The sequence below is a fragment of the Halichoerus grypus genome, chromosome 6 (assembly GCF_964656455.1).
Source record: "Halichoerus grypus chromosome 6, mHalGry1.hap1.1, whole genome shotgun sequence".
Classification (NCBI taxonomy): Eukaryota; Metazoa; Chordata; class Mammalia; order Carnivora; family Phocidae; genus Halichoerus; species Halichoerus grypus.
In genome coordinates this window covers 114,474,247-114,497,088 of record NC_135717.1, presented here as the reverse complement: position 1 = coordinate 114,497,088, position 22,842 = coordinate 114,474,247, and the positions used below count along the sequence as shown (strand labels likewise).

At 47.0% G+C, this 22,842-nt stretch overlaps 1 protein-coding gene and 1 long non-coding RNA gene across 2 annotated transcripts in view; one reads left to right on the top strand and one right to left on the bottom strand.

Annotated features, from left to right (window-relative positions):
* LOC144382367 (uncharacterized) overlaps window positions 1–22,842 on the bottom strand; it is a 422,766-nt gene that overhangs the window by 22,394 nt on the left and 377,530 nt on the right. The gene's annotated exons all lie outside the window — the stretch shown is intronic.
* VDR (vitamin D receptor) overlaps window positions 15,059–22,842 on the top strand; it is a 55,624-nt gene continuing 47,840 nt past the window's right edge. The window contains exon 1 of the mRNA XM_036099343.2: window positions 15,059–15,119. The gene's annotated coding sequence lies outside the window, so the exon portion shown is untranslated. The remainder of the gene's footprint in view (window positions 15,120–22,842) is intronic.

Here is a 22,842-nt window from a genome sequence, read left to right as displayed (position 1 = left end):
TCTTCCCTCTTTTGATGTTTATTTTAATGATCAAACATGTCCTGGTTGCCAGAGGTTATTTTAAAAGTTTATAGAAGGTTATTTATGTAACATTTGTAATGTTACTTATGTAGTGTACTTATATTATTCAAATTTTTGTAAGTTTTAAATATTTTAATGCCAAAGCTTCTTGAATGTTGGCTTTTTTATTACATCCTAAAAAGTTTTGAAATCAGTGTCATTGGACGATAGAAAGAAAGGAGGGACAAGCCAATTATGATTTTTTTGTGTCGAGAGAAGAGCTAGGGGGGATAGAGAATTTTCAGCTAATACCAGAGAGGTAAAGATTAAGGCCACTGAGGAGAGAATAAGCGAGTGGATGAGCCCAGTAAAAGGAACTGATGTCAGAGATCAGGAAGAGTCTCAAGACTAGCAGAAGAATGTGGCACTGTGGAAAATTACTGAAAAATAGTATAGAATATTCTGGCCACTCAAGGGCCTGTTAGGACCTGGACAGACTCCCCATCTATCTGGGGAGATTTTAGGTTAACTTCCTGGAATGTCATTTTGATGCCAAGGTGGTGGAAATGACTGTAGGAGGGTAAGAAATTTGGGGAAAGGACTATTTCAGAGTCTAGAAAAGTAAACAAGAAATAGTTTTACCATGAAGAAGAATGCAGCTTTCAAAACAAAACGATGTTAAGATAAAAAACAAAGGAATAATATCTGACATTTATTGAGTGCTTGCTATATTTCAGACAATGTGCTAAGTGCTTTGTGTGCATTTTTAATTTAATGCTCATGACACATTTTGAAGTGGGAAAAAAATTATCCTTATTAATAAATGAAAAAGCTGGGCAGTTGGGTGGTTAAATAAATAGCTCAAGGTGGCAGTTGTTAAATGGCAGGTCTGAGAGTCAAACTTAGATAAGTTTGAGTCCAGAACCATAATATTTAATCATGACTCTATGCTGTCAAAACACAGAGGCAAAACATTGATCGTTAACTTTTGAATTTGAAGGTAAGGTGGGAAAAAGGAATCTTAGGTCAGGATACAGGACTCTAAACTAAAGTTTCTTTCTTTCTTTTTTTTTTTTAAAGATTTATTTATTTGGGGGGAGAGGGGTGGAGGGAGAGAATCTTCAAGTAGACTCCCTGCTGAGCACGGAACCTGATGCGGGGCTCCATCTCACAACCCTGAGATCATGACCTGAGCTGAAACCAAGAGTCAGCAGCTTAACCGACTGAGCCACCCAGGTGTCCCCTAAACTTTTTTCTTGTTTTGAGAGGGAGAGAACACAAACAGCAGAACAACAAGAAGCTTGGGAGGCTATGAGTAGGCAAGAGTCCCACAAAAGAAGGCGACCAGAAGTTCACATAAAACATGGAGCCTTCAGCCTTGGATAACAGGACAGATCTGGAAAGCAGAGCCTTAAGCCTGGGGACTCGTGCCCAGTTTCTCCTACAAACATCTTACATTACTACAGTCCATTTGTCACAACTAATAAACCATTATTGGTACACTGTTATTATCTAAAGTCCATATTTTATTCAGGTTGCCTTAGTTTTTCTGTTTTTTCTGTTCCAGTATCCCATCCAGGATATGACATTACATTTAGTCATCAAATCTCCTTAGGCTCTTTTAGACTATGACAGTTCCTCAAACATTCCTTGTTTTTTATGACATTGAGTTTTAAAGAGTACTGGTCAAGTATTTTGTAATATGTCCTTCAATTGGGTTTGTTTAATGTTTTTTTCATGTTGGACAGGAGTTATGGGTTTTCAGGAAGAGGACCACAGAGGTAAAAGCCATTTTCATCATATCATATTAAAGGTATATGCTATTAATATTACTTATCTCTGATGATGTTAACCTTGATCACCTAGCTGAGGTAGCGTTTGCCAGGCTTCTCCACTGTAAAGTTCTGTTTCTCATCCCTTTCTATACTGTACTCTTTAGAAAGAAGTCATAGTGTGTGTACCATACTTAATGAGTAGGGAGTTATGCTCCACCTCCTTGAGGGAGGAGGATCTATACATTATTTGGAATCTTTCAGTATGGGAGAGCTGTCTATTCTCCCCTATTTATTTACTTATTCAATCACTAATTAATATTTACTTATTTATTGTGGATATTTGTTTATAGAACATGGATTGTGGGAGACAAATTTCTCACTATTGGAGAGGGAGGTTACAGACAAGCAAGTTAACAAGGCTAGAATAAACCACGTGGTTCTGGATGAGAGCTGGAGACGTTAACATGAATTGATGCTTAGCTTAAACATAAATACTGATGGATAAAAAAAAGAAATAGACATACTTATAGATGACCATATACACATATATAATATACACACATGTATTTCCTAGCTCTGTCTTCTGAGAGGATCTACAATACCCCAATAGCAATGGGCATACCAGGTGCCCAGATCCAAGAGTCTTTGGAGAAATGGCTGATTCAAGCACTGGATAGGAAATATGCAAGATGAGCCTGGAACATCTTACAGTGCCAAAAAGTAAGGGTGTGCTCAAAAGCCCCCACAATGATGAGGGTATGTCAAGGGGACACAGAAGCCTTCAGAGCTCTCCATGGCCAAGGTTAGAACAATTGGAGCAACAAAATAAGTGATGGAGTATTGGTGTATAAAAGAAGTCCCAGAGTATAAAAGAAACCCCCTTTTAATGTCAAAGCCCTATCAATATTCTCCCATATTATCTTCTAAGAGTTTTCTACGTTTGTATTTTCCCATTTAAGCCTTTAATCAACTTGCAATGGGTTTGTGTATACTGTTTTTTATTTTATATTATTTTTTATTTTTTTAGAGATTTTTAAAAATTTATTTGACAGAGAGAGACACGGCGAGAGAGGGAACACAAGCAGGGAGAGGAGGGAGAGGGAGAAGCAGGCTTCCCGCTGAGCAGGGAGCCCAATGCGGGGCTCCATCCCAGGACCCTGGCTGGGATCATGACCCGAGCTGAAGGCAGACTCTTAATGACCGAGCTACCCAGGTGCCCCTGTGTGTACTGTTTGAAGTGGAGATATAACTGAATCTCTTTCCATATGGATAACCAGTTGTCCAGCTTCTTGTATTGAATAGTCCTTCCTTCCCCCACTAATATGCAAGACCCACTCTGTCACAACTAAGTCTCATACATATGTGTGTTTGTGTTTCAATTCTGATTTCTTGGTCTAGTTGTCTTCCTTTGCCTTTCACACATTGCTGGATTTGGTTTGCTAATATTTTGTCTGAGACTTTTCTGTTTATATTAATGAATGAGATTAGCTTGTAATTTTCCTTTTTTATACTGTTTCTCTCTGGTTTTAGTATCAATGTTATGCCAGGCTAATAAAATGAGTTGAGAGATAACCTTTCTCAATCTATTGTCTCTAAGTGTTTGTATAAGATTGAAATGAAGGGGTCCGTGAATGCTTGCTAGAACTTACTTTGTGCATCACTCTGGTGCCCCACCTCACATGCTTTTGACTCTCCTTTTATTCCAGCGGTTGCAGTGACAACCGGCTTCATACAGGTGCAACCTGATGGCATCTGGCCTCAACTGCCCCACCTATCTGTCGCTTTCTGTCCTAAAGCTTTTCCACCACCGCTGTGAGGGGAGCTTGGAGCCTAGCACTTGAGGGTTTGCAAACCTGGAAGTTCAAGAAAGTTAACACCCACAGGGCCAACCTTGACAAACAGAGGATGGAAACTGGGGGATTAATGCTTTCCTCTTCCATCCCTTGGGCAAACAATGCTAAGATACATTCCACCTAGCAGTGTTGAGCTTTACTTGTCCATAGTGGTGACACCATCATGTTGGTTGTTTCTCCTTCCGTGTTTCACTTTCCTGGTTCCCCACTCCCAAAATAAAACACTTCACTTTCCAAAATAACCAACTACATTCAAGCCCCTGACTTGGGCTCTACTTTCTGGGGGAACCCGGACTACCAAGTGTTTTGTTACCAAAACACCAGACAAAACATTGATTAGGCTGTTTTGTCTGGTGTTTTCTTGGTGGGAACATATTAAACTGCCAATTCAATTCTTTTTCCCCTATGCTTATAGAACTATCCGGGTTTCTATTTCTTCTTTAGTTAGTTTTAGCAAATTGTATTTTTCTAGGCATTTATCCACTTCCACAACTTCAAATGTATTGGCATAAAGAGACCCCTTTAATCCCTCCTATTGTTCCTTTGCATCATCTTTATTTTGTCTTGATTCACCTTGCCATAGATTTGTCTATATTAGTGGTGGCTTTAAAGACCCAGCTTTTGATTTTATTGATCTTTCTCTTTTATATCTTTTTCAACTTAATTTTTACTTTTTTTTTTCTTTTCTTATACTGCTTTTTGAGTCATTTTGCTTCCCCACCCTCCCAAGTTCTTAAATAAGATCCTTAATACATTAATTCTGGGCTTTACATTTTTTTCTAATGTAAGCATTTGCAATGATAACACATGGACTCTGCAGCCAGACTGGCTGAGTCCGATTCCTGGCTCTGCTGCTCACCTGCTCGGGGCTTCAGGTTGCTTCTCTGTTGCCCGGTTTGCTCGTTGACACCTGCCTCAAGTGTTGTTATGAGAATTAAATGAGTAATATATGTAGAGCATATAAAACAATGCCTGTCATAGTAAATGCTAAGTAAAGGTTAGTATTGTAGATGACCTCTAAGTACTATTTTACCCACTTCTGTAAGTTTGGATACATAACACTGTTAATAATTATTAAGTTCTATGTATTTTCTCTTTTATATTATTATCTATTCTTAAGAAGTATGCTTTAAAATTTCCAGTTATAAAAGTTTTTTTCCTGAACTTTTTGTTATTAACCACTGTGTTCATCTATATTTCCAGTGCTTCCCTCTTCCTGGACCTTTGGGAGGATTACACTTCGCTGACCCCTGACATTAGGCACAGCCAAGAGACTCACGTTGGTCAATGAAATGTGAGTAGAAGCATTTAGGAAAGCAGCCTGCAATTTTCCATGCTCTCTCCCTTTCTCCATGCTCAGTTCCCCAGGGATTGGAGAAACACATATTGAGATGCAGATGTCATCAGATAAGAGCAGTCTGGAACACTGAGCCCCACAACGTGGGCAGCTGCCCTGGAGGGCTGTCTGCACCTTGAGCAAAAAGTCAATGTTATTGTGTCAAGCTCCTCAAGTTTTGATGTTGTTACTACAGCATGATCTATACCATTCTACCTGATATTATTTCTATTTTAATTGAATTATGGTCAAAGAATACGATCTGTCTGAAAGCAAACTCTTAAAATTGTTGAGACTAGCTTTATGGCCTAACGTGGCAGATTTCCATAAACATTTCATGTAGAGCTTGAAAAGAGTATTTATTCTCTAATTGTTGTGTGCTATGTTCCTTTAGTGAACATTAGATCAAGCTTGTTAACTGTCTTCTTTATCCTCACCGATTTTTTATGTCCTTAGTCTATCACTTCTGAATGATATGTTGAAATCTCCCGTTATGGTGGTGGATTTATCACTTAATTATCATCCTGTTAGTTTGTTCCACATTTTGAGGCTACGTTATTAATGCATACACATTTAGAATTATTTTAGCTTCTTAATTATTGTCCATGTCTTCATCTTACTGGGCTACATTCTAGGTAATTTTTCAGTCGTAATTTCCATGTTACTAATTCTTTCCTCAGCCATGTCAAATCTGCTATTTAATCAATCCACTGAGTTTTTTTTTTTTTTCAAAGATTTTATTTATTTATTTGACAGAGAGACACAGCGAGAGCAGGAACACAAGCAGGGGGAGTGGGAGAGGGAGAAGCAGGCTTCCCGCCGAGCAGGGAGCCCGATGTGGGACTCTATCCCAGGGCCCTGGGATCATGACCTGAGCCGAAGGCAGATGCTTAACGACTGAGCCACCCAGGTGCCCGAGTTCTTTTCTTTTTTTAATTTTATTATGTTATGTTAGTCATCATACAATACATCATTGGTTTTTGATGTGGTGGTCCACGATCCACTGTTTTCGTATAACACCCAGTGCTCCATGCAATACGTGCCCTCCTTAATACCCATCACCGGGCTAACCAATCCCCCCTCCCCTGGCCCCTCTAAAACCCTGTTTGTTTCTCAGAGTTCATAGTCTCTCATGGTTCATCTCTCCCTCCAATTCCACCCCCCCATTTTTCCCTTCCTTCTCCTAATGTCCTCCATGCTATTCCTTATGTTCCACAAATAAGTGAAACCATGTGATAATTGACTTTCTCTGCTTGACTTATTTCACTGAGCATAATCTCCTCTGGTCCCATCCATGTTGATGTAAAAGTTGGGTATTCATCCTTTTTGATGGCTGAGTAATATTCCATTGTATATATGGACCACATCTTCTTTATCCATTCATCTGTTGAAGGGCATCTGGGCTCTTTCCACAGTTTGGCTATTGCGGACATTGCTGCTATGAACATTGGGGTGCATATGGCCCTTCTTTTCACTACATCTGTGTCTTTGGTGTAAATACCCAGGAGTGCAATTGCTGGGTCATAGGGTAGCTCTATTTTTAAATTTTTGAGGCACCTCCACACTGTTTTCCAAAGTGGCTGTACCAACTTGCATTCCCACCAACAGTATAAGAGGGTTCCCCTTTCTCCACAACCTCGCCAACATTTGTTGTTTCTTTCCCTGTCCATTTTTGCCATTCTAACTCAATCCACTGAGTTTTAAGATTCAACACTTACTACTTTTATTTCTAGAAATTCTTTTTGGTCATTTTCCAAGTATGATTAGTTATTTATAGTCTCTTATTCCCTGATCACTTTTTTGAGCTTCTTCTTCATTTCTTTAAACCTATTAAACTTAGCTATCCTATATTCTGTGATTAAAAATTTTTACATCTGGGGGTGCCTGGGTGGCTCAGTTGGTTAGGCGTCCATCTTTGGCTCAGATCATGATCTCAGGGTCCTGGGATCAAGCCCCACGTTGGGCTCCCTGCTCAGTGGGGAGCTGCTTCTCCCTCTCCCTCTGCCCTTCCTCCCCCCCATCGTTTCTTTCTCTCTCTCAAATAAATAGAGAAATAAATAATCTTAAAAAATTTAAACATCTGAAGACTTTGTGAACCTATTTCTGCTGATTCCCACTCAGTGTGCTTTGTTTCCATGTGTATTTTGTGACTTTGACCATGAGCTGTAAATTTCCTCGAAATTTCACCTGTGACAAGTCTTGAGTGTTGTGATGAGGATGAGTTCCCACAGAGAGGATCTACATTTGATTCAGCCAGTTACCTGAGTAGTACCAACCTAAGATCAATTTAAAATTTCTGCCTGAGGGTTTTTTTTGTTTTTGTTTTTGTTCTTGTTTGGATCACACAGCATATGAATTTGGGTTGCATACTCAGGTTTGTGGTTGTGAATTCTGAGGGGATATTTATTATTTTTCCTACCATCTGGAATGACTCAGACCAATTTCCTTACTGTCTCTTTCTATGTGAAGGTTTATTTCTCATTCTCCTTACACAGAGTTTTGGGGTGTACCCTTTGAGGGCCCAACTTTATGCAGGATAATACCTTGGCTGTATCTCTTGTCCCCACACCCTGTGAGGCCACCAGAGCAAAAGCTCAAGGTTCCTAGGGTTCTAAAGACACTCTCTAGGTAAAGACCCCCTTTGGTCATTGCTCACCAATCTCTGCTCCTACTTTCACTTTATTTTGAGTTCTTTAGATTGCTTTCTTTTGTGCCAGCTTGGTGATACATTTAAGATTAAATGTTTAATTAAAATTGTTGTTAAAATTGTTATTTCCACTGAGAGGGTCACTCAGGGTATCTAATCCATTGTACTGTTAGAAGTTAAACATCTTTTTCAAGGCTGGGGTTGAGATGAAGTTAATGCAACCTTGACACATACGATTCTTTGTCAATTGTTCTGGTTCCAACACCATTTGTCCTCCGATGCCCTCTATTTGAAGGGTGTGTGCTGTTTGGGAGAAAGAAACATGGCAATAAATCCTCAATTATTGCAGATCAAATGTCAACGGATAGTCTAAGCAGTAAGATAACAAGTGATTAGAGGGGAAACTATTATTAATCACAAAGCAGGGATTGTGTCTACTCGAATTCAGGGCTTTGACAAGGAAGTAAACCAGCTGCAGGCACCAAATCAGCCTCTCTATCAGGCAGATTGCAGTGTCACAACTGACAGGATATACTGTATCAGTCCAAAGTTTAAGTCTCAGGGAATGGGGGAGGAAATGGGGGAGGGGAAGGTGATGTGGAGGCATGTGTTTCTCCAGAGTTCCAGTTCCCAGCATGGTGGAAGGGGTTGAATTACTGCAATCATCTCTAGGAAGCAAGAGTGAAGATTTTGACATTTGCCTTTGGGATTCACTTCTGATTCCTGTCAAGATCAAGCATAAGGTTCTCAGGGGGAGGAAAGAGGACAGGAAACTGGGATACTGAGATTCCTTTGAGGGTATAGAACACAGACTCAGTTGCAGTAATTCATTGTTTTGGGTCCAGCATCCTGTTCAGAACCTGTATCTCCACCCGGTGAGGAGACAATAGTGGGCACTTTCAAGACCAGGCACCTGAACTACTTGCTTTAATGTTTTTTCCCAACCTATCCTCACCCGTGTTTCGGGTTTCACCAGAGGGAAAGGCACAGAGAATGAGGGGAAGTGTTGGCAACTGGAATATTATTCTCCTATCTGGGCAGATCCAAGTCATAGACTCACTGACCGTCAGCTTTTAAACTCCCCACCGCTTGACAGATGAGAAGCTTGGTGATGAATAAGGGACAAAGATATGTGAGCTGGGAGTGGAGGGAGGTCAGGAAAGAAAGTTCTGGGAAGGAGTACTTGGCTTGTCTGAGAGCGAAGACAAGGCGGGGAGGAGGATGGTTATGGGTAAAATGTGCCACTGAGGTGAGGCCTGTGAAGAAGGGATTGAAACCCTTGGTGGTGCAGCCCTCCTCACCATGTTCTTTCTGGCTTGGCAACTACCACTCCGAGGTCACTCAAGCTGGAGGCACAGGTTCGAGGAACCCTAACTGAGTGACAACTCTCCTTGAGGATGTGGGTTGAAGGAAGGTCTGTGGTGGTGGCCAAGCTAAGAACGTAAAGTCTCCTCTTCTACTTCTCATTACCCACAAGTGGGCACCACAACCTTTCCTGCTAATAGCCAGTGCTGGGAGAGCATGTCCTGTTTGCCTCTCTGGTTCAGTCTGTTGGGGGCCTGTGGCGTCAGACTATTGGCAGCTGTGGTTCCAGACACAGTCCACAGTAGATTCTGCCTGGATCTTGCCTCAGGTTTTGCTTCAATAAGCCAAGTGGATCAAAGAATTTAGCTTCTTAGCCTTCAAGAGATTCTCTCTCTCAAATATAATGTGCCTCCATTTCTTCACAAAGCAGGGGAGAGATGAGGCACAGGGTGATGCGAAGAAGGAGACCTGGACTTCAAGGCAGTCGATTTGGCCTCTGGTCCCTGCTTTGTAACTCACCAACTGTAAACTTGGATGGGTCACCTACACTTGCTGAACCCTCACGGTCTAAATCCTACTTCTCTGTTCTCTAGTGCAGAGGTCTCCAAGGGAGGATGGACTACATGATCTACTGGGTACAGGAGGACAGGCCTTTTTTTTTTTTTTTTTTAAGATTTTATTTATTTATTTGACAGAGAGATACAGTGAGAGAGGGAACACAAGCAGGGGGAGTGGGAGAGGGAGAAGCAGGCTTCCCACCGAGCAGGGAGCCTGATGTGAGGCTTGATCCCAGGACCCTGGGATCATGACCTGAGCTGAAGGCAAACGCTTAACCAACTGAGCCACCCAGGCGCCCCTACAGGAGGACAGTCTTAAAGGCTTTCTTTTTTATTTATTTTTTTATCTTTTAAAAATTAAGCTTTAATACATTTAATATATAGATTGACCCCAGCACCCTCATTTGGTCCGTTTCCAAGAGGGTCACACATCAGGTATGTTGGCTGAAGCATCTGAATGCAAAGAAGCAGTGTCAGGGAGGTAAAAAGCTTCAAAAGTATCAAGAACATCATTTGAAATACAAAATATTATTTGAAATCCTTACATTTGCTAATGTCGATAAGGAATCTCACTGCTAACTGTGTGGTGTGACTTGACCTATGAGCTAATGATAGAACTTTAAAAACCATATTCATGTATAGGGATGGCAACTTTTTTTGCCAATAGGTTTTTATAATCAAAAATGTTTAGAGACCACTCTTTGGTTGGAGGACATGTGGATGATATAAAGCAACATGACACCACTATCAAGACTTTTTGGAAGTGGAGGTGGACACCAGAAACAACAGTTCCAACAATGGCGGCATTTCTAATGACAAAGGACAACGAGGCACATGCAACAGAAGGGTATCCGTGCTCTGCAGTGTTTGTCCTAGGCCAGAGGCCAAAGACAAAGGAGAAGAGCTGTCAACAGCCACATCTTTCTGGAGTTGGGGCCCCGGGGGAGAGTTGTTTAATGCATTCCTGGGCTGCTTACGGAATGTCCTTCCTGTTCTGGAGAAAGAAGCAGGCGTGCCCAGGATGAGGCTTGTGGGGCTTCTGCTCACTGGTATGAAGGAAAGGAGCTCTTTGACTCATTGCCTTAGGAGACTCCCCTCTGTGGAAGGGGGGCTTCTTTTGAGAACAGTCGGCTTTCCCCTACTGACCTTTGTAGCAGTGATGTGACAGGGCCCGTGTTCTCACCTGCTCCCAAGACGCCTACTCCAATGCTATGGGGCCCTCCATTTACCTCCCCTACGAGGCTCTCCCACAAGATACTCTTCACTAGAGGAGCAAAATAAGAGTTCTCTGAAGACTAAGGGCCAGGGGTCTCTTCATCTCCTACTAGGGTAATTGTAGTTGTTGCAAAACTTACAGCCACAGGCAACTGTAGGTGGGAAAGGACCCTGAGCTTTGCTGGTCTCCATGGTTGAGGTTGGGGCTTGAAGAGTCATCATTGTCTGCTGGGGTTTGGATGGGAGCCCAGCAAATACCTGGGAGCCTTGGAGAGCTCTGGAGCTGCCTCTGTTCGGAGGTGCAGGTGGGAGTCTATACCTTCCTTCATCCGGCCCCTAGGCTCTGCTTTACCATGCCAGCAGACACTGTGTGTGGGCCAGCAGGCTGGCAGCCTAGGGCTCAAGGATGTGGGAGCAGGTGGGAAAGACAAGTGCCAAAAGCCCCAGGGATGGAGACATGAGCTGGGCTACTGGGAATGGAGCCCTGGAGCCAGATGAATTTGGACTGAATAACCATCAGTGCCCTACTCTCCCTGGGCAGGCCGACTCTGTGGCCACTCACATATGGCATTGCACACAACTCCTCCAGAGCTGTCCCTGTTCTGGAGAAGTCAGGATTTCTGAGAGGCCATAAAACTTCCTAAGGCAGAAAGAACCCCTCGAAGCTGGAAAAGACTGGAGCACGGTAAGATAGCTGAGCTAAAGGCCACAAAAAGTGAGTGGAGACATGCTGTCTCAGTGACCTAACCCTGACCATGTGGCCTTGGAGACAGAAGCCTCCAAAGCCTTGGAGCCACCATAGGGTTCTGAGGGTGCTCTGTATAAGCCAAGCTGGTCTCTCAAAGGGAATCTCATGGTGCAGGTTCTAAATGCGGGACCCCATGGTGAGAGGGACTTTTCAAACTTCAGGCTAACAACTCGTTGTTGATTGTGAAGTCAGTTTGATGGATCCCCAAAAGAAAGAAAGACAGAAGGAAGGCAGGCAGGAAGGAAGGAAGGAAAAAGGAAGGGAGGAAGGAAGGGTGGGGAAAATAATGGAAAATACTGCAGGGCATCTCTTGTTTCATAAAATATATATGCATGGGTATACTAGGTCATGATAAATACTTATTTCTTACTTTGGGTTGCAGTTAAAATTTTGAAAAACACTGTCCTGGGAAGACCCCTTTGTTCAGGTTGCTTTTGCTGCTTACAGCTTCTTCCATTTATTCATTCCATTTTCACCATCTGGAACATAAACAGAGTGAACATTCCTGGCATGGATTAGAAAAGACAAATGAGTTAACCTTTCTGGACTTCATGTTTTTTAATCTCTAAAACAAGGGAACTGAGAAGGTGTCTGGTGGCTTCTGTCTCTATGAATCCATGGATCTCTGTGTCTCTCAGAATGTTCTTTGGGAGTTTGCTGAGAGTCTTCCCTTCATTTCCACCAAGCCCATAACTCTAAAATATTTAAGGAGGGAAAGGGGCCCTAGAAAATGGAAAAGCAAATAGTTAGATGGGCATGCTCCAGGGAGTTCAAAGGGCATATTTTTACCTGGCGTGTTGCCTCTGGACAGCATAATCCTCTGTTCATGAAATCAAGTGCACAGGGGTGACCTCAGCCTGGCACTTCTGGAATCTTCCCTCGAAAGTGGATCACACCTGGAAGGGCCCTTTTGTTTCTCTACAGACCCTTGGGTCTATGGCACTACAGCACGGAGACTGGCCCACAGCAAGTGCCTATGAGATATTCTCTGATGTAACTTTTCAGGGATGAATACTGACAAAAACACAATGTGAACACCCTCTAAGGACCATCCCCCCCTTTCCGGGCACAAGTGAGAATACCAGAAATGTGAACTTGGGGGAAAAGAAAGAGAAAATTAGTGTTTTCTATAGAGGTTCCAGAACATGTGTCAAATAGCAGTCAAGTGAGAGGAGTTAAAAGCTATTCTGTAACACAGGAATGCTGACTGTCACCCAAGTCTTCAAGAGAACGGGGTCTGGAGAGCAACCACCCTTCCTAGTTGCTGGCTATGGCAATGTAGGATCAGGAGCCGATTATTGATTACAACAAAACTGGGAGAAGTGAATCTCATGTATTCTTGCTTTTCTACTATCACAAAATGACACTCCTAAGAAGCAAGCTGAGGTGAAAGATCCATCTTTGTTCAATATACATGCAAGCTGGCTCATTATCAGGTGGTCAAGCATGCCATACAGACAATACATGCTACTAAGACCAGAGAATTGACAGTCACCTTGGCCTAGAGATGTCACGAGAGGTCTGATATGAGAGACGGAACCTGACCGGAACCTGACGGAGGATAGGGCTGGAGAGACAGATGAGAGAAAGCAGTTCAAGTATTGGGGGGAGATAAAAAGAACTTGGTTAGGGACAAGTGATAGGGCTGATGGCAGCACATGCTGGGGACTCTGATGACATCTATGATCTACAAATCTGGGTTATCTAGATGGTGGTCCAACAGGTGAAAAGCCCATGGAAGTAACTGGGGTTTTTTGAGCGGCACCATGTAACAATGGAAAGTGCAGAGAGAAGACCTGGGTTCAAGTGACTGTCATTCCCCAACTGCAAGAATTTTGACCAACTCTGCCTGTCATGGTGCAATGGGGAGAATATTTTCTACTCTGCCCAACTCAAAAGGTGGTGATGAACGCCGAAGAGCTGTGAAAAGAGACTAATAGTCAGTGGCTATGGAATACTCAGTAGTCGTCTTCTACCACTTTTTGATAAGGTTTATTTTCAAGACGCCAGGTTCACTCATCTGGCCAATTAAGCACCACAAAAGTGACTTCTTCCAGAGGCTCATAGTACTTCCTGAGAATGTCCCAAGGTGTTGGTTATTAGAGATTTCCTCTTATATTTTTCTTCCCATGAGAATCACTGCTGGCTTTCCCACGATGCATTGGGCAAGGGGATTCTTTCTTTTATTTTCATGACAAGCAGGGAATCCACCCATCAGTCTGGCAGGACCTCCAAAGGGGCACTTCCTTTCATCTGTTTCTCAGAATAGATGGTCCATTCCCAAATTCAACCAATGTGCCTCTTCTATTTTTTTTTTAAAACCTTTCCAGTGGGAAAGTTTCCATGATTTTCTCTTCATGAACTGTTTCAGTGCTTAACAGATTTTGCTGTTTGAAGGTTGTTCTGCTTAGCCTTGGTCCATTTCTCTTGATCCACTTATTGAGGGGTTGAGAGGGGCTGGTTATCTCATGCAGTCTAGCATGACTGTTTCATAAATGGTTCAGAGACTATGGTCCCAGCAGACTGGCTGGGCTCTAGTACTGTCCTTCATTGACTAGCTGTGTCACGTTGGGCAAGCCACTTAACCTCTCTGCCTCAATTTTCCACCTGTTCAGCTTGTCCCTCTGAGCCATGGTTTCCTCCCCTGCCCCAAGGAGCTCACCAATTGCTGGATGGCTTTGTGGCATCTCCATTATAGAATACTATGTTGTAATGACTATTTGTTTGTACATTCCCCCACTGGACAGTGAGCTCTAAGAAGGAGGGGACCACATCTTTTTCATCTCTCCTCTAGCATCTAGAGCTGTGCCTAGCACATAGCCAGGGAAGCAGGGTAATTTCTAGGCAAAATTTCCTATGGCGTTATTTTCCCCATCTACGTACAATTCCAGATCTCATGATACACTCTTTAACTCCTCTCTTCTCTTCACACCAGTGTCATAAGGGGCGGATGGCGGGGGCCAGCGCCCAGGAAAGCTGAGACTAAACTCGCTTGGATGAGGTTCGCGACGCGATCAGCCGTGGTCGCGGGCGAGGGGACCTCGAAGGGGACAACGACGCAGCTCCAGGCTCCACTTGGGCCCCGTTTTCCGTTTGCTCTTCTAGCCTAGCGTGCAGGGTCGGGCTGAGCTCCCCGGCGCTCTGCAGAAGTAACGCGACCGCGAGCGGCGCCCGGGATTTCCCACCAGCGCGGAGAGAACTGATGATGCCCGCGGCAGGCGCCCCCAGCCCGGCAGACGAAGTCCCGGTCGGGTCAGCCCAGGTGGAGGTGACGCACCTGGAAGAGGCGTCCGCAGCAGGCCGGGTAGAACCATGGCGGCGGGAGGTGGGCGAATGCATCACAGATTAACGCGGGCACAGCGTGGAGGTGCACACACATAACCATCGAAAACTCTCACGCACAGAGGCCAGAAGCACGTCTTGCCCTGTGCACCGCAGTCGTGGAGGACTACCCCGGGCAGAGCCTCCCAGTGGTTGATTCCAAGTCAAGATGGTTGCAGTGCCGCCGGCGCTCTCGCCCGGCGAGGCAGGTCCTCTGGGCCGGGCCAAGGGAAGGGGCGGGTCCGGGGGCGGGGCCTTGGGAGGGGCGGGGCCAGGTGCTGGGCTGTCTCTGCTTGTCAAAAGGCAGCCGCGGAGCCGGAGGCGCCGGGAGCGCGGAGCAGCGTGCCCACCCGCCGGACCAGGTGCGGACCCGGGAGCGGCGGGGAAGGGGGTCCCGCGATCGGGATTGGGCCCGGGGGAGGGGCGTCGGGGGGACCGGCCCCGAGTGCCCGGGTGCAAGCACGGGAGTCTAAATCGCCGGGGCAAACTTGGCTACCTGGGCTCTCGTGCCATGAGGCTGAGGCACTGACGGGACACTGAGGTCTGAGGAAGAGCTAAAGTTCGTGCCAGGCTGGCGAGAGGAGCAACGACCTCCTCTGGCAGTTTAACACACAAATTCTCTGCTAGCACAGCGCTCCGCACTTGGGCAACAAGAAGCGTTTGTTTTCTTCCTCTGTTGGGGAGCTTGGCATGGAGTGGAGGAATGAGAAAGGGAGATTGGCTGTCGATGGTGCTAAGGTCTCCTGGAGGTGGGGTGTGTGTAGCCTTAACATCTCCTCGGACCTATGTACGGTCACCTGCGATGGTGGAGTTGGATCTTTTAAGTAGAGTGGTTTTTTCTTTTCTTTTCTTTTCCTTTTTTAAACCACCAATGATTTTAGACCTACTGGACCCTAATGCACTGGATTTATTTTTTCAGGAGAGCCTATCCATGGAATTAGGGGCAAGCCTCTAATCGAGGAGGGGGCTCAAGGAGTGGTTTCTGTTTGGGGAGTGAGGGGTCCCACATCTGTGAGTGGTGGGGGAGAATTCAGGAGAAGTATCTAGGAGGGAACAACGTGGGGTCTGGAGGGAGCAGTGGACACTGCCCCCCCTCCCCCATGGACCACTGAGGCCGAGACCCAGGCTGCCTGGGCTGGGAGAGCACTGGGTCTCCCAGCAGAGGCCCTTCCCGCATCTCCTCCTCCTCCTCCTCCTCTTCCTCCTCCTCCCTGCGGTGAGTGAGTCAGCCTCCTGTCTGGGCTCAGTTGCAGCCAGAGGGGCCAGAGCCCAGGCAAGCAACTGGGCAGGCATTTTCTGAGCATTGCAGAAGCTCCCCTAGGCAGAGTCAGCTCCACTCCAGCTCCCTGCTGGAAGGCTGTCTTCCTCAAGGCCAGTGGTGGCCACTCCTGTGAAGGGGACACCCAACACAGCCATGATTATGGGATTGCTATGGTATGACTGTGAAGAGATTGTGGATTTGCGGTAAATCCACATCTCTTATCCTTCTCCAAGGATCAGGAGGTGCATCCCAACCCTGTAGACTTCCAGCCTCTCATTCCGTGTCTGCCTAGTGATCTTGTTAGTGGCCCATCTTTGTTAACAAGGTGGGTGTGCCCAAGAAGTCAGGAAGATTCTAGGACTAGGGAAGCCATGGTGTTGTCAAAGAAAGTTTTAAGCCAAGCTCAGAAGCGGGGGTGGTTTGTTGAGGTGGAAATGGATAGTCTGGACACTGGAACCCTCAACTCTGTGAACTTCAAGTGTTGTGTATTGGGGAGCCTTCCTCGTCCCTCCCCTGTCCAAGTGCTGGAGGGGATTGAGGATCCTTCTGGAATGGTATGCAGCCGGACCAGGAGGTAGTAAGACTGTAAATTTCTCTCTGGCTTTTGTTTTGGGTGGTTCAGATCCTTGAGCAGAAACAGGAGCACCCGAGTCCATTGCCCCCCTGTCAGCGGCCTCTCTGGATCCATATGACATGAGCCCACAACCAGGGTGTGTTGTGGGGCTGACTCAGATTGCAAAATGCTGGGACTTCACAGTCTGTGCTCTTGCTGGGTCCCATGGCTTCAGTTTGGCTGGTCCCTCTTTAGCCACAACTTGGACCCTGTCCAGGGTAAAGAATAAGAAAGGAGGGAAGAGGAAAAGGTAAGAAAAGAGGAGAGTGAGATTAGGAAGGAGGGAAGGAGAGTTAGGAAGCTTTCCTGACCCCTCACAGCACCTCGGTCAAGGCCCTCACACTCTATTTGTAGAAACATTGTGGAAGGTCTGGTACGGTTTGGGGTGCCCTGGTTATTTGTGTTTGTGGTTTCTCAGTCTTCTTCCCCATCCCACCTCAGAACTCATCTCCTTTTGGGATTAAGTCCCAGAGCAAGCACCAAGAGGACCTCCTGGACCCCCACCCTCCACTCTCAGAATAAGTAGCCAGCGTCTTCCGTGTTTGGCCTGGGGCTCAGGGGCCAGACCAAGCAGTTATCCAAGCAGGAGAGGGAGCTGCAGCTGTTCCGTTCTGCACCTCACATCCTTAGGAGGCAGCGGCCACCTTGGCTGAGATCTGCTTCTGGAACCTCTGCCAGAAACCTGCTGTTGTCTTTGTCTAGCCGTTGGGTTCTGGCGGCTGGAGGGCCAGAGTCAGGAACACTGGAAGTCTGAGCTCGGATGACATCCCAGTTTGTTGCTGGACAGGATGAGTTCTAGCCCCCCGGCTTTTGGTTTGTCACCGCTGCGAGCCTGTTGTGGATGCAGGTAGAGGGAAGCAAGGAAATGATAAGATTTGGTTAAGAGCCTCTTAGGCACCCAGCTTGGTGCTAGGCCCTCTGAGGGATGACAGGAAGCGGAACCCACCAAATCGGGCCTCTTCCCTGAGACGGCGTGAGCCCCAGGAGGGGCACTGCCCTCGCTGTCTCTCCACTACCATCCAGCTCCGACAGGATCCGGCTGGGCGGAAACTAGCCTGGCTGGCACTCTGGACCACAGGGCCTCGCTTGCAGCCATGCTCTTCTCTAATTCCCTCTTCACCCTGTCCTGTGTCAGTGCCCTCTGGGTGGGCTAGGGACAGTGCCACACAATTTACTGTCCAAACTGGGAGACTTTGAGTGTGACAGGGGTGTTGTTAATAAGTCAGGACAACAGACACACGCCGCAGCTGTCAAGGCCTCACTGGGACATTTAGTCACTCTCCAAACCCAGCGGAGGTCACATGCTGAGGGGAAGATGGGTGGGAGTGGGTTTAACGAGGAAGAGGAGGTGGGGGAAGTCCTTCATGATGAGGGGAAGATGGGGTAGCTTAATTCTGAGGGCAACCCCAACACCCCACCTTATTCCCAGGTATTATCAGCCAATTCCAGGCTCTTCCCTGAGGACAGCACTGCCCTCAGCCACCTTCTCCCACTACCCGCCACCCAGCCTACCACTTGCTCGTGTGACTTCCCTTCACCCTTGGCTTATGACTGGCTTCACCTTTGGTTTTCCTGCCCCACCCCTACCTCAGATGGGGACAGGAAGGCCTGCCAACTCCCCTTCAGCTGCCCCTAGGGGAATTGGGATTTATAATGGAGCCAAGACTTGGCCTCATGCTTCCTCTTCCCTCTTCCCCCATATCTGCAGCCTCTTCATTTTGTCTGTCCAGCTTCCCAGATCTCTGGGGGCCACACCATACCACAGGGAAGTCCAGCTGTCAAGTGGATAAACAACAAGAAGGGGAGGTAGTCAAACCTTGCTCGTGTGGATAAAGGGCACAGGTTACTTGTAGTCAGGTTCTGGGGAACTGGTGAGCAGAGTGGAGGTCAGAGCCAGAGAAAAACTGCTTAGCAGGGGATGGAGTCAGTCCTCTTGGACACTGGAGTTTGACTGTCTCCTCTGGTCTGAATATTGGGGAAATGGTCCAGGGCGGGGAAAGACTATTCTTGCTCAACCCAAGCTCTAGGCGTTGGTGGCAGCGACTGCATCTTGCTGCGGTGACATGTAGAAAGGAAACTGCCCTCCCTTCTGCATTCTTGGTCCCCGTGGTCCAGATGCTCAGGGTGGGCTCCCTGGAGAGCCCTCAGGGGGCCAGCGTGAGAGTGACTGGGGAGCCTGGCATGGGGGTGGAGCCTCATCGGTAAGGTGTAGGGACTGTCTACTCTGGCAGGAAGGAAGCTGTTCTCCTCACCAACAAATGCAGAGGGCAGGTGAAGACCTCTTGGGAAGTCCCACCTTTTGAAGCAACTTGTGGGGCCAGCGAAGGGAAGAGGCCCCCTGGGCTGGAAGGGGAGGAGGGGGGTGGCTGGTCAGTAAATGGCAAGAGCAAGAAGCAGAAGCAGCAGGTGCTAGGGGCGTCTGAGCGTGTGTCATGCTTTTGCAAACCTGCCCTGCAGGTCCCGTGCCAAAGGAATAGGCCAAGCAGTGTTTCCAGAACCAGATGTCACACAAAGTCCCCATTCTGCGCAGGGGAGAGTCCTGGTCCCAAGCAGGGCGTGGGCAGAGGCACCAGCGGGCAAGTGGAGCTTGGGCAGGACCCAGAAGCCAGTTCCTGGGAAGCTGCTGCCTCTCACTGGCCTTCTGACCACAGGTTGAAGCTTTGAGGTGTTGTGCAAGGTGTGACGTTCCAGGCACTGTGGGGCACCTACGAGGCGCAAGGCTTTGCTGGTGACACATCCAGTGTGTGCCACCTGCTGGCACTGGATTTGTAGCTCCAAGAACAGCTACTCGCTGAACCCGGAGCTCAGTAGTACCAGGGGCTGTGCTAAGTACATTGCGTGCGTGGCCTCCCAGACCCGCCACAACCTCGTGAGATAGGAACCACTGTTTTGCTTCTTTTTCAAATGGAAAACTGAGGCTTGGTGAGGCTGAGCAATGTGCCGAGGCTCCACCCCTGAGGAGTGGGACAGTCAGGACTCACGCTTGGGTCCGTCTTAACCTCCACGGAACCCTACCACTTCAGCATTCGTGGGAAGCCACCGGGCATTTAGCACCATGCCTTGTACATAATAGGCCAGCAATAAATGTTTGTGAGTGGCAGAGTTAGATTTACTAACTGGTTTGAACAGGTTGACCTGGGTGCAAGCTCAGTTTGCCCAAAGGTTACTCTGGGGACAGTGGCCTCTCAAAGGAGGCTCCCTCTGCCAGCACCCTCAGGCCTCAGGGCCTCTCCAGCAGTCTTGGGCACCTAACTTGGGTAAAAACAGCAGACAAGAATCTGAGAAAGAGGGAGAGAGAGCTCCATGCAGAGAGATTGCCTGGGATCAAATAAGATTTGAATGGTCTAGAAGGCAAATAACAAACACTCTCTCAATGTCACACAAGCCACTCTGTTGATAACCTACTATGTGCTAGGGGCACCAAGGAAAGGTCATTGTCCCATTGGCCAACCGGGAGCTAATCTCATCTGTCTACCCGTCCCCCGCCTGGCCACGCCTTCAGAAACACTCCTGAAGCTAGCCTACCTGGAAGGAGAAATGGACTCTAGCCGCATCTAACAGCCTCTGCCAGGCACTGTGCAATTTCTTATCTCCTTTAACCTTGACAGCTTCCGCTTGGAGGAAACTGCTGTTCCTCCCTCCAGCATGTGTATGGGAAACTGAGGCTGGAGGTGATGCAGCAGCCTGCCACGCTGCAGAATTAGCCCGTGACCACTGCTCTGCCCTGCTTGTCGGTGCCGGGCCTGGCCGGGGCCAACCACTCTCAGTGCCAGAGCCTGGAGACGGAGGGAGAAGGAAGAGAAAGTGCTCAGCCCACGCTTCAGCGGGGGGCCTCTGGGGTTCCTTGGCATACGACTGAAACGTTAGGTAGCGCTGTTAGAAGCTGTGCTAGCAGCCTCACCGAATAGGAGGAACACGAGGTTTGAGTTGGACACCCTTGGGTTCAAATCCTGGCTTTGTCACTTTCTAGCTTGTGACCTTGGGCAGGTCTCTTAATCTCTCTGAATCTCAGTTTCCTTATCTGTCAACTGGGGTAAGAATAACTCCCTTATGGAGCATGTGTGAGGACTAGAGGTGACGTAAGTGAAGTGTCTGGCACGAAGTAAGGCCTCCAAAAGCATGGGCAGACAGATGGTCATTCAGTAGATATGCATTGAGGGCCTACTGTGTGACAGGCACTATTCAGGACGCTGGGAATTTAACAGTGAAAAGTAAAGACTCTGGCAATTGTTCTCAAATGGACTAGACCAGAAACTCATCATTGCGAGAGGTCCCTTTAGAATCCAAGAATGGCTGTCTTGGTAGCGGGCTGCGCTCAGATTTGGTAAATTTCTCTTTCTGCCATTTGTTAGCTGACGAGCTTGGGAAAGTTATTTAGCTTCTCTGGGACTCAGATTCTTCCATTCTTTTTATTTTTTTAACTGTGAAATATATCATACACACAATATGCTTATGTATAGATCAAAGAATAATATAATATATATGTATTATATATATCCCGTACACATCACCTAAATTCAGAATGGAACATTGGTAACACCTTAAAAGCTCCTGTTCCTCTTCCCATTTGCATCCCCTTCCTCCCTCCCCACCCTGCTAATATTTTGCATGTTAGTTAGTTATTTCCTTCCTTTTCTTTTTAAGTTATCATCTACGTGAGCTTTGCCAAACAATGTATTTGTTTACCTTCACATGTCTTTGGAGCTTACCAACACGCATGCTCTCTGCGATGTAGGTCTTCTACTCCGTGTCACGTTTCTGAGATTCGTCCGTGTTGACGCACCCAGAGGTAGTTCACTAGTTTTCACTCAGCGTGGTGTGCACGGTAAGGATGTGCTGCAATTTGTACATCGTCCCTCATGGTGATGGACGTCTGGGTTGTTTCCAGTTTGGAGTTAGCATGGTGACACTGCCCGGAGTATGTCGTGCTTGTCTCCTGGTGTGCATAGGTGTTTTTCCGGGGCCCGGCCTGGGGGTAGAGCTGCTGGGGCACAGGGAATTCGGTTGGGCATTGCTCTACACTACCCAACCCTTTTCCACAGTGCTGGTACCAGAAAGCACTCACTTCAGCAGGGGATAAAATTTCCCGTTGTTCCCCATCCTTTTCAACACCTGATATAGACTTCATTTCTAAAATGAAGAAGTTGCGCTTTCGGCTCTCGTAATTGAATCCTCCTCGACTGGCTTTTGTGTACACCCGTCCGATGTGTCGTATGCAGGCGGCCCCAGCCTAACTCTGCGGGCACCGCGCAGGGTCTCCACATGCGGTTGAAGCCTTCCTTGCTGGGCTCCCAGCAACAGTGAGGGAGGGATCCCACGGCTCCACACCCATCCCAACACTTGGCGTTCTGTTCGGTTCAACCAAGAGCCTGGTGACAGTGCTGAGCACATACTAGGTGACCAAGTAATACCCACTGAATTGCATTTTGCCAAGGGTGTTGGGATGGTAGATTTTTCCTGGGCAGTGATTTTGAGAAAAGGGCATGGAAATCTCAGAACTCTGTGCTTATTAGCTAATCAGAGTTCAGGGCACTGGGGGCAGAGATGGGGTTCACATCTGTCCAGGGCTTTTTGAACTTTTGAAGGCTCCGGGTGAGGTAAACTGAAGACTAATTGTTCAGAGTCTGGCCTTGATCTTTGACCCTCTGACTTGTCCAATCTGAGGAGTGGGGTGGGGGGGTACTTGAGGGTTGGGGTGGAGAGAACAGAGGAGGTGCCCTGGGGAAAGGAGCAGAATGCCCACAGAGAATCCTTTTCCCTTCCAAGGTTGAACACTCTGCCTGGAGGTGCTAGGTTGAATAGGTGTTAGATAGACCCTGTGTCCTGGCAGCCACATCAACAGCCAGCTGCCCACTCACCCAGCCACCCACAAAAGAATGTGGCTGGCTGGGCAGTTGCATGGGCCACCCCAGGCCGCAATCCTGTAATTACCCATCTAGTCTGTGCCTGTCAGCTCCAGAGGCAGGCGAGTGCCTCTGCCCTGGGCCTCAGCTTGGTCACTAGGCCCACGCTGGGCTCCGTGGTAGAGCCCCACCTAGTCTTCAAGCACCTCCCACCCCACTCTGCCCCATTGTCTCTCTTTACACCAACCTTTGACCTCTGTGAGGCTAACATATCAGATAAAAGCTGACAATCGTAATAAACCAAGGGCTATTATAACTTACACATTCCAGGCACCATGTTAAATTTTTTCATGCATTTTCTCATGTAT